The sequence below is a fragment of the Myodes glareolus genome, chromosome 1, assembly GCF_982192425.1.
Source record: "Myodes glareolus chromosome 1, mMyoGla1.1, whole genome shotgun sequence".
Classification (NCBI taxonomy): Eukaryota; Metazoa; Chordata; class Mammalia; order Rodentia; family Cricetidae; genus Myodes; species Myodes glareolus.
In genome coordinates this window covers 53,530,657-53,540,265 of record NC_142026.1, presented here as the reverse complement: position 1 = coordinate 53,540,265, position 9,609 = coordinate 53,530,657, and the positions used below count along the sequence as shown (strand labels likewise).

Here is a 9,609-nt window from a genome sequence, read left to right as displayed (position 1 = left end):
CTACCTAAAAACCGCATGCTTTTTCTTCAAGGTACCTGCCATTATGGACTTAATCCCAGGTGCTTGTGGGAGCAATCCCCTTCCTGCTTTCTTAGGACTGCATAGAGGACACCGTGTTCAGAGAGGCAGGGAGCTCCTTAGAAAAAATCAAGGTCTTCTGTCTACAGACATTTGTTCCTGAGCTGGGGTATGACTCAGTGGGTGATCTAGCACCCCCATGGAGAGCCAGGCACTGTAGAACTTGTGTGAAATCCAGTCCTGGGGAAGAGGTGGGAGCAGGAGGATCCCTGAAACTTACTGCTCAGCCTAGTAACTTACTTACTGGTCTAGCCAATCGGTGAGGTCCAGAACCGAAGAAAGACCCTGCCTAAAAAACCAGGTAGCCAGGTGATGTAGCACACCTTTAATCTCAGCTCTCAGGAGGCAGAGGCAGGCGGATCTCAGTGAGTTCGAGGCTAGCTTGGTCAACCAAGCAAGTTCCAAGACAGTCAGGACACAGAGAAACCCTGTCTCGAAAAACAAATAAATAAATAAATAAATAAATTTTTCATTGCATGTATTTACTTATTTAGTGTGGGGGTGTTCGTGTGCCTCAGCATGAGAGTGGAGGGCAGAGTTAACTTTCAAGAGTTAATTCTCTCCTGCCAACTGTGTGTGTTCCCTGGGTTCGAATTCTAGCACCTTTATCCCTATGCCATCTCATCAGCCCTTATGTTTTTTGAGACAGGGTCTCATGTAGCTAAGGATCGCCTTGAACTTCTGATCCTCCAGCCTCCACCTCCCAGATGAGTCTCTCTGTATACCAATACACACACACACACACACACACACACACACACACACACACACGAGAGGGGGGGTCACCGCGGTGGATTTTACATAAGATCTGAAATTTAAATAATATTCACCGAAGCTGCTACCTTCTTAGCAAATTATTACTATTATTTTAACCGCCTCACGTTGGTACTGCGATCCGACCGAGTTCACATCCGCTGCCAAAGTGCCTTGACCATCACTCCAGCCCGAACTATTATTATTATTTTACAGGGCTCATCGGTCTAAAACTTGTCCAAACAAGAGCTCTCAGGAAGCACCCGGGAATAGAGCGTGCTCTCTTGCTCGCGGACGGACGGGTTTTAGTAGCTGCTACGCCTTCTTCCAAAAACTCCCGTGAGACCTGCCAGGATGCCGTTCTCCTTAGGTGGAGGGCGGAAGGGCCGGGCCTCGAGCCAAGAAGCACCAGCTGGGTAGGAAATCCCCACCTGTGATTACTCGGGTATTCATTAATCCAGGATTGTGGTGAGAAAAAGAAGAAAACGAAGCTGGTTTTGATACAGAATTCGGCTGGAATCACATGAGGTCCGCAGATGCCAAATCCGGTTAAGAGTCCAGGGTAAATCAGCAATTCGCTCAGTTTCACTCACCCCTACGCCCACTCCCACCCACCCCCGCGACGGTGCTATCCAAAGCTGCAGCTTGAAGCGCTCAGCTCTGCCCCCTGGGATAAGGAAGAAGAGGGTAAGGGTTGTTTTTGATTACAGGTTTCTATGGTAACCGGGACTAGCAACAGAGGGGTTTGGGCATAGCAACTGCAGACTCAGCTAGCTCTGGGACACCCAAAGCCCGAATCCGCCTAACTAATCCATGGGGGGATAAAGGAAACGGCGTCTTTTAAGGGAGACCCATGGTGAAAATTAGTTTTGGATTCCTCGGGGATCGGAATCACATCTGGGTAGTTGTCGGGTCTATTCTTGTCTTGTTTTCCCCCAGGTTGCTCCCCCCCCCCTTCTTCTTCTGAAATCTCTCTCCTCAATTCCATAATAAAGAATACAGTTGACACTTGAGAAGCCCAGGTTTGATTGGTGTGGGCCTACTAAGAGTGGATTTGGGTAGTGGTGATCAGAGATTTTTCAGTAACGTGAAAACATTAAGAAAAAGATTAAAAAAAAAATATTTGTAGGGGAAGTGATGCTTATCAGCTACTGCAAAAAATACATTCAGAGGCTGTAAAAGGCTACAGTTGATCAAAATGGAAACGTGCAGATGCTGTACATGACCACATGATGCCATTTGCAGCCCAGGGAGATGTAAACAAGCGGACAGATGCGGCATTAAATCATAATTGCATAAATTAACTGCAGGACATACCGTCCTGCGTTCACAATGCCCGAGTCTGTTGCTGTGGGGAAATTACAAGCAGATTGTTTTAATGCACGGACGGTTGGCACCTGTAACTCTCAGGTAATCTCTTAGCTATGCTTTCTGAGAACAGAACAGTTGATGTTTCTTTAACCACGAAAGTTAGCTTTGTGGCTGTTGTTGAAGCAGAATCGCAGGTACCCAAGCTGGCTTTGAACACTACATAGCTGGGGATGACCTTGAACTTCAGCCCTCCTGCCTCTACCTCCCCAGCATTTTGACCCTTCCAGGTGCTGCCACACCTGGCTTCATGCTGTGCTGGGCCTTGAACCTAGGGTTTCGTGGGTACTGGGTAAGCACTCTGCCAATTAAGCTGCATCTCCAGCCCCCAAAGTGTGGTCTCTGAAGGGGGAATTTTGCAAACTGTTCATGGTAGTGTTAGCTAGAAATGCTGTTGGGAGCTTGGGTCTAATACACTCGATTCGAATTCCTGACAATGGGGACATTAGGATTGTCCTGACAAGGGTGTTTGCTTGCTTTTAATTTTGTGTAGACCAGAATCAGGCTAGTTTGATGCCATCTATCTGTCTGTCTGTCTATCTATCATCTATCTATCTATCTATCTATCTATCTATCTATCTATCTATCATCTATCTATCATCTATCTATCTATTTATCTATCTATCTATCTACCTGTCTATCTATCTATCTATCTATCTACCTATCTATCTATCATCTATCTATCTATCTATCATCTATATATCTATCTATCATCTATCTATCTATCTATCATCTATCTATCTATCTATCTATCTATCTATCTATCTATCTATCTACTATCTATCTATCTTGGTTTTTCAAGAGAGGGTTTCTCTGTATAGCCCTGACTGTCCCGGAACTAGCTCTGTAAAAACCAGGCTGGCCTCGAACTCACAGAGATCCACCTGCATCTGCCTCGTAAGTGCTGGGATTAAAGGTGTGGACCACCATCACCACCACCCGGCATTTATTATTTATTTTAATGAGCTCATATGAAAAGGAAAATTGCACCTCTCTCCAATATCACAGGCTAAGTACTGGATCAAGGAACTGCTTTTTCTCCTTTCGAGACGGTCTTTCTGTACAGCCCTGACTGGCCTGGAGCCCACTATGTAGACCAAGCTGGTCTCAAACTCACAGAGATCCGCCTGCCTCTGCTTCCTGAGTGCTGGGATTAAAAGCGTGCACGCCCTGCTCTTCTGTTTTTTTTTTTAACTTAATTTATTATCATGCGTGGGGATGTGTGTGGCCATGCCACCGCTCATGTGTGAATGTGGAGGTCTCAAAATCAAAAGTTAGACAAGAACTGGAGTTATACCTAAGAGGTGCATAGCATTTGTAACACCCCGGGTCCAATCCCTAAAACAAAGCAGAGCAGAGCAAAGAACAAAACTCAAATGTGACCATATGAAGATAGGGTTTTAAATGTTTTGCATTTATTTATTTTTCAGAGGGGGCACCTATGTCATAGCGTGCAGGTGGAGGTCAGAGGACAACTTGTAGGAGTCCGTTCTCTCCTTCTGCCATGTGAGTCCTAGAGATGAAACACAGGTTATCAGACCTGGTTGCAACGACCTTTGCCACATCACTGTAAACAATAGCAGTTTCATTTCTTTTTCCATCCTTATACCTTGTATGCATGTGTATACATGTATGTTGATGGGCATGCAGGTGCCTGTGTGTGTGCATGTATGTTGATGGGTATGCAGGTGCCTGTGTGTGTGCATGTATGTTGATGGGTATGCAGGTGCCTGTGTGTGTGCATGCATGTGGAGGGCAAAGGTTGATTCTCAGGTGTCATCCACCTTAATTTTTTGTTTGTTTGTTTCTGAGACAGTCTTTCATCAGCCTGAAACTTACTAAGTATGCTAAGCTGGCCAGAGAGCCCCAGAAGCCCCCACCCCTAACCCCCACCCTGCCTCCTCATCCCTGTGATTACAAACCCGAGGGACCACATGCTTGTTTGTTTCTTCGATCCTGAAGATTGTACTTAACGCTTATATGGCAAGCATTTTACTAACTGAGCTATCTCCAACAGCCCCTGCCTTTATAGAGGCAAAGTAGCTCAGGCTGGCCTCTAATTAGCAGTAATCTCCCTGCCTTGGCTTCCGCAGAGCCAGACTCACAGGCATGTGCTGCCACACGTTTTCTGCCTCTTTGCTTTCTTTCCTTTCCTTTTGCATTGCCTGGATGCACCAGTGCAGTGCGATCAAATGGACACATAACAGACAATACACTTCCCTTCCACATCTTCCTGGCTGCTGAGGGAAGTTTCCTTGTTTTGTTGGTTCCTATTTTATAGGTAGTTTTAGGCATCCTACAACCTTGCATTTATGTTTACGCTAGGAGGAAAATTTCCCAGTTGGTTTTCTCTTGCAGTAATCAAACACTGACCCAAAGCAACTTGGGATTTATTTGGCTTCTGTAGCTTCCTTCATTAAGGGACACCGAGGCAGGAACCTGGAACCGGGAACTGAAGCCATGGAGGAACACTGCTTACAGGCTTGCTTTCCGTGGCTCACATTCAGGTGTCTTTGTTGCACAGAGCAGACTCACCTACCTAGGGATGGTACCACCCACAGTGGGCTGGGCCCTCCTTTATTAGCGAACTAGAAAAGCCCCTCCAGACCTGCCTACCATCTATTCTGATGGAGTTATTTCCTCAGCTGACGTTTCCTCTTCCCAGGTCTGTCAAGTTGGTGACTGAAGCTAACTATGACAGAAAGTTTACCATGAATGAGTACTGGGATTTTTGTTTGTTTTACATACCTGTGCAGTGTCTATTGAGGTAATCACATGATTTTCCACTTTGTTAGATTGTCCTGGGAAATGACCATTTGTTTAAAATACCAAGGATGGTACGTGCCTTGAATCTCAACACTGGGGGTGGGGGGAGCTGGGGCAGGAGGATTGCTGAAAGTTCAAGGCCAGCCTGGGATAGATCTTGTGACCCTGCCTCAAAAGAAAGCAAACAGCAACTACCAAGCCGAGGTGAGCCTGTAGGGTTAAAGGCTACCCTGTCCTCTAGCTGTTGGCCGGTGTCCCCTATTAGCAGTTCCTGGAAAAACAAATATTTACTGTCCTTGACTGCTTAGTGGGGCCACCGCCTGGACGTGGTGTATCAGTTCTAGGAAGGGATGAAATCACTCACTCGACTCATTCAGTAGATGTGACGTCACTCGGGGTTTGCTCACTTTTAATGGATTATGGTTTTTTTCTGGATTGTATTTGAATTCCCGTATTTATATGCATAAAAATATTCTCAGATTCCTTATCGTATCCTTCCCTACCCATGTCTCTCTCTCCTTCTGTCTGTGTGTGTGTGTGCGCGCGCGCACGTGCACGTGGGTGTATATAGTTTCATATTTTTGAGACAGTGTCTTACTTTGTAGACCAGGCTGATCTTGAATTCACTGAGATTCATGTGCCTCTGCCTCTCAAGTCCTGGGATTAAATCCCTGAGCCTCCATGTCTGGCTTGAACATTTTCATCCACTAATTAAATTGCTCATCATTTAAGATCGCTTACGACTCTTGCAGAATGCCCAGGATCAGTTTCCAGCACCCACGTGGCAGATCACGATTGCCCGTAGTTCCAGGGGGAACTCAACACCCTCTTCTGGCTTCGACGAGCTTCTGCGTGCACGAATGCTGGGGCACGCACACGCACACGCACACGCACACACACACAAATAAATAAATAAATAATCAATCCTAAAAATACATCTTAGAACTTTAAGATCATAATATGAACAGTTTCTAATTAATTCAGGGAGCTCTTCCAAGATAATTAAAAATAGATTGGACTACTTTGTTGCGCTCTTCCCCTGTGGTGGATGCGTTCCACACCCCACTGAGATCCCTTGGCACTGACCACTCCCTTACATGTTGGCTTAATTTACAGCTCCCTCCATCTGTGACTCAACTACTCCTGAGGGCTTCTCTGGATGCTGCGCGAGGAGCACGGAGCAGATTGGAAGAGCCGAGAAATGAAAAACTTCCTGGAGTTGCGCCCCATCAATTAGTGACCGCAGTTGCCGGGTAAATACCCCGGTTTCTGTTCTCTTCATGTGGGATGAACTCAGAGCAGCGTGCTCCGCGCTGGCTCCCCACGTTCCTGATCCAGTGACTCAGTGATAATTTGTTGGCGCGTGCGCTTTTCGTTTGTTTTTGCACTGCTGGGATTCTGCACTGCTTCGGCCAGGCGGGCGCTCTGCCCCTGAGCTATGCCCCAGACCCAACATGTGTTCTGTTGATTTCCTTCCCTTCCTCGCTCCCTCGGTCCCAGAATGAACCGTCAGGCTTAGCTTCGAGAGTAGATTGCTCCAACTGCGGTCTGGTTTTGCTTCTTGTAAAATTCCCTAGACCATTTTGTGACATTGGTATACTCGTGTGTGTGTGTGTGTGTGTGTGTGTGTGTGTGTGTGCGCGCGCGCGCGCGCGTGTGTGCGCGCGTGCGCTTGGCTACGTTTTTTCGGGGTTTGTTTGTTTTTGTTTTTCTTTTAAGACAGTTTCTCTATATAGCCCCGACTATCCTAGAACTCTGCCTCCCGAGTGTTGGAATTAAAGGTGTTCACTACTACACCTGGCTTCAGAGCAAATATTTTGGTATTATGTGTTTATAAATACCGATGTCATCATCTTTGTTTTATACAGCCAGTATTTGCTTAGAGACTAGGTCTCACTTTGTAGACCAGGCTGGCCTCAAACTCAAAGAGCCATTCGCCTCAGCCTCCTAAATGCTGGGGTTAAAGATACGTGCCACTAAATAAGCCAGTGGTTTTATTCCTTAATCAGTTTTCCCTGGCTCGGATAACTGCTTTTAGCATGTTTTGTGCCTTCTGTGGCCACTTGCACAAGTAGCTAACTCCCCCAGTTACTGACTCTCTAAGCATTATCTAAACACTCCACTCAGTGCCCCCCCCCCTTTCTGGAGACTGAGCTGTCTGTGATCCAAGCAGGCCTCAAACTCTCCATTCTCCTGCCCCTGCCGCCTGGGTGCTGGGATTCCAGGTGTGAGTCACCACATCCACCGTTTCTCAGCTTTCTCTCTGAAGCTTACCGTCACTGGATATAGGTTGGCGATGATCTGCTTTTAGCTTATTGAGGACATTATCCTCCAGATGTGGTGACACACCTCTAATCCTAGTCCTTACGAGACAGGGGTAGAGAGGGTCTCAGGTTCGAGGCTCACTTGGTTTATGTAGTGAAACCCTGTCCCCACTTCAGGAGCGCAGCCTTGGATATGAGGTGCAAGGGGACACTGACCTAGATTACTGGGGGGGTTGAGAAGTTTATTAGAGGAGCTATTAGTGTCACAGACAGACCGACAGATAGGCAAGAATCTCAACAGAGTTCAGGCCCCAGCATCAGATATAGATAGCATGGTGGGGCCTCAGAGGAGAGAATTCAGGCCCCAACGCTAGTCCTCAGAACAAGGGGGTTTCAAAGCACAAGTCCACAGCTGGGCTCTCTGATTCCCAGGCCATGGCAGGGAAGGGGTGGGGCCAGCCACACTCAGTTTGATGTGAACTCACTTCCCAGGTGAGAAATCCTAATCTCCTGAAGTCTGTAAACTATGGGTTCACAGTGTCTCAGCAGGGAGCCTGTCGGTGTGGGAGTGGGAGGGGCTGCCGCAGGTATGCCTAACCTTCCTTCTGTATTATCTTCCTTCTTAGCTAATGGACCAAATTTATGATTCCTTTTAAAGACAGTGTGCTTTCTCCTCAAGCTTTTTTGAGATTCTGTCCTGTTTATTGGTGAGATTTTCCTTGAGGCTATTTTCTTGAGCAATTAATCCAACAACTATTAACTGTTAACAATTATTATTAAATAATTAACAAATATTATTAAATAATTAATAATTATTAAACCAGGCTGGTGGCACAAGCATCCTGGCACTCAGAGGCAGAGGCAGGTGGATCTCTGTGAGTTCAAGGCCAGTCTGGTTTACAGAATAAGTTCCAGGCCAGCCAGGGCTACACAAAGAGACCCCCTGACCAAGCAATTTTTTAAATGTTTATTAAAATATATCATACTTCACTAGAGTTCTAAAAATAGGACCTAGCCTAAGGTGCGTGCACACGTGTGTATAAATAGGTAAATTATAAGGAAGCAACTCACATGAGTATGGTGGCTGAGAAGCCCAGATTCAGAAGGATTCAGTTTAGGTTCCTGCCCAAAGGCAGGATGCCGATATCTACCTTAGAGATAACCGCTTCCCCCACAATTTACATAATTTCATTATTTAAAACATTTTAAAACTTATCTTTATGTTCAAATGATGTATGTAAGAGTGTGCTGTGTGTCTGTAGGTGCGCACAGGCGCAGTGCTGGAGTCCGGAAGAGGACGCCCTTCCTCTGCAGCTGCAGTTACAGAAGGTTGTGAGCCACCCCACGTGGGTGCTGGGAACTGAACTTGGGTCCTCTGGAGGAGCAAAAAGCACTCATAACCGCTGAGCAATCTCTCCATCCCCAACAGTTTCATCCTTTACAGCTGAGTCAGACTATCTTCTATGTGTGTTCCGCTTTGTCTCTCTGTCCATGTCTCCATGGAGCTCAGTGGCCTCCACATGGTTGAGTGTTGCAGACTGCACCGCCGTAAGCACGCTGTGTCCTGACCTCCAGGCTGCAGAGAGCTTTGCTTCTGTTTGTATTTGTTGGTCAAACAGAATCATATGCGACATGTTTATTTTCTATTTCTACAGAATAAATTCACTCACATTTCACCGCTTACACGAAAACATTTATTATGTCACGCTTCTCCTATGGGTCAGGAATCCACATGTGGTTGGAGATGTTCTTACGACTTCAGGCATGACACCTGAAAGTCATCCTGAGTTTGTTAAGCTCACCATTAGGAGGATGGTCAAGAGTTTACCTCACTTTGGAAGTTATCAAAGTTATCTATGAGTATAGGATAAAAAGTGACAAAGAGCAAGAAGGGGGGGCAGAAGGGGAGGGGAGAGGAAAGAGGGTACGGGGGGAGGGGACGGGGTGTAGGGAAGGGAAAGAAGAGGGGATACAGAGAAGGGGAGGGGAGAGGAGAGGGGTGCAGAGATGGAGGGGAGAAAAAGGGGGATGCAGGGAGGGGGAGGGGAGAGGAGGAGGGAGAAGAAAACAGGTAGAGATTCCAAAGAACAGATTCCCCAGCAGCCTAGAGTTGTTAGGACAATCCTACTTTTAATTGACTGGGGAAATGAATATTTATCCTAACTGGTGGTGTATACTTAATCCAATCTGTAAATCATTGACTTAAAAGACTGTCTGCGTTGTAAAACCCGAAGAACTAAGATCACGTACAGTAATGACACCAGAAAGGGAGATGTTTCAAAGTTATTCTATAATTCAGCTTCTTCTGTCTTCTTTCCCTAAAAACGTGTGAAGTCAGACAATCCAGGAATTAGCTTGGTAATACAAAAGACCCCAAGCA

General features: G+C 46.3%; 1 long non-coding RNA gene across 1 annotated transcript; it reads left to right on the top strand.

Annotated features, from left to right (window-relative positions):
* The first annotated feature begins 968 nt into the window (after positions 1-968).
* Positions 969-8,903, top strand: LOC125409631 (uncharacterized). Its single transcript, XR_007234846.3, has 3 exons — positions 969-1,518; positions 3,630-3,705; positions 6,082-8,903. It is a non-coding gene; the product is annotated as an uncharacterized LOC125409631 (long non-coding RNA).
* The last annotated feature ends 706 nt before the right edge of the window (positions 8,904-9,609 follow it).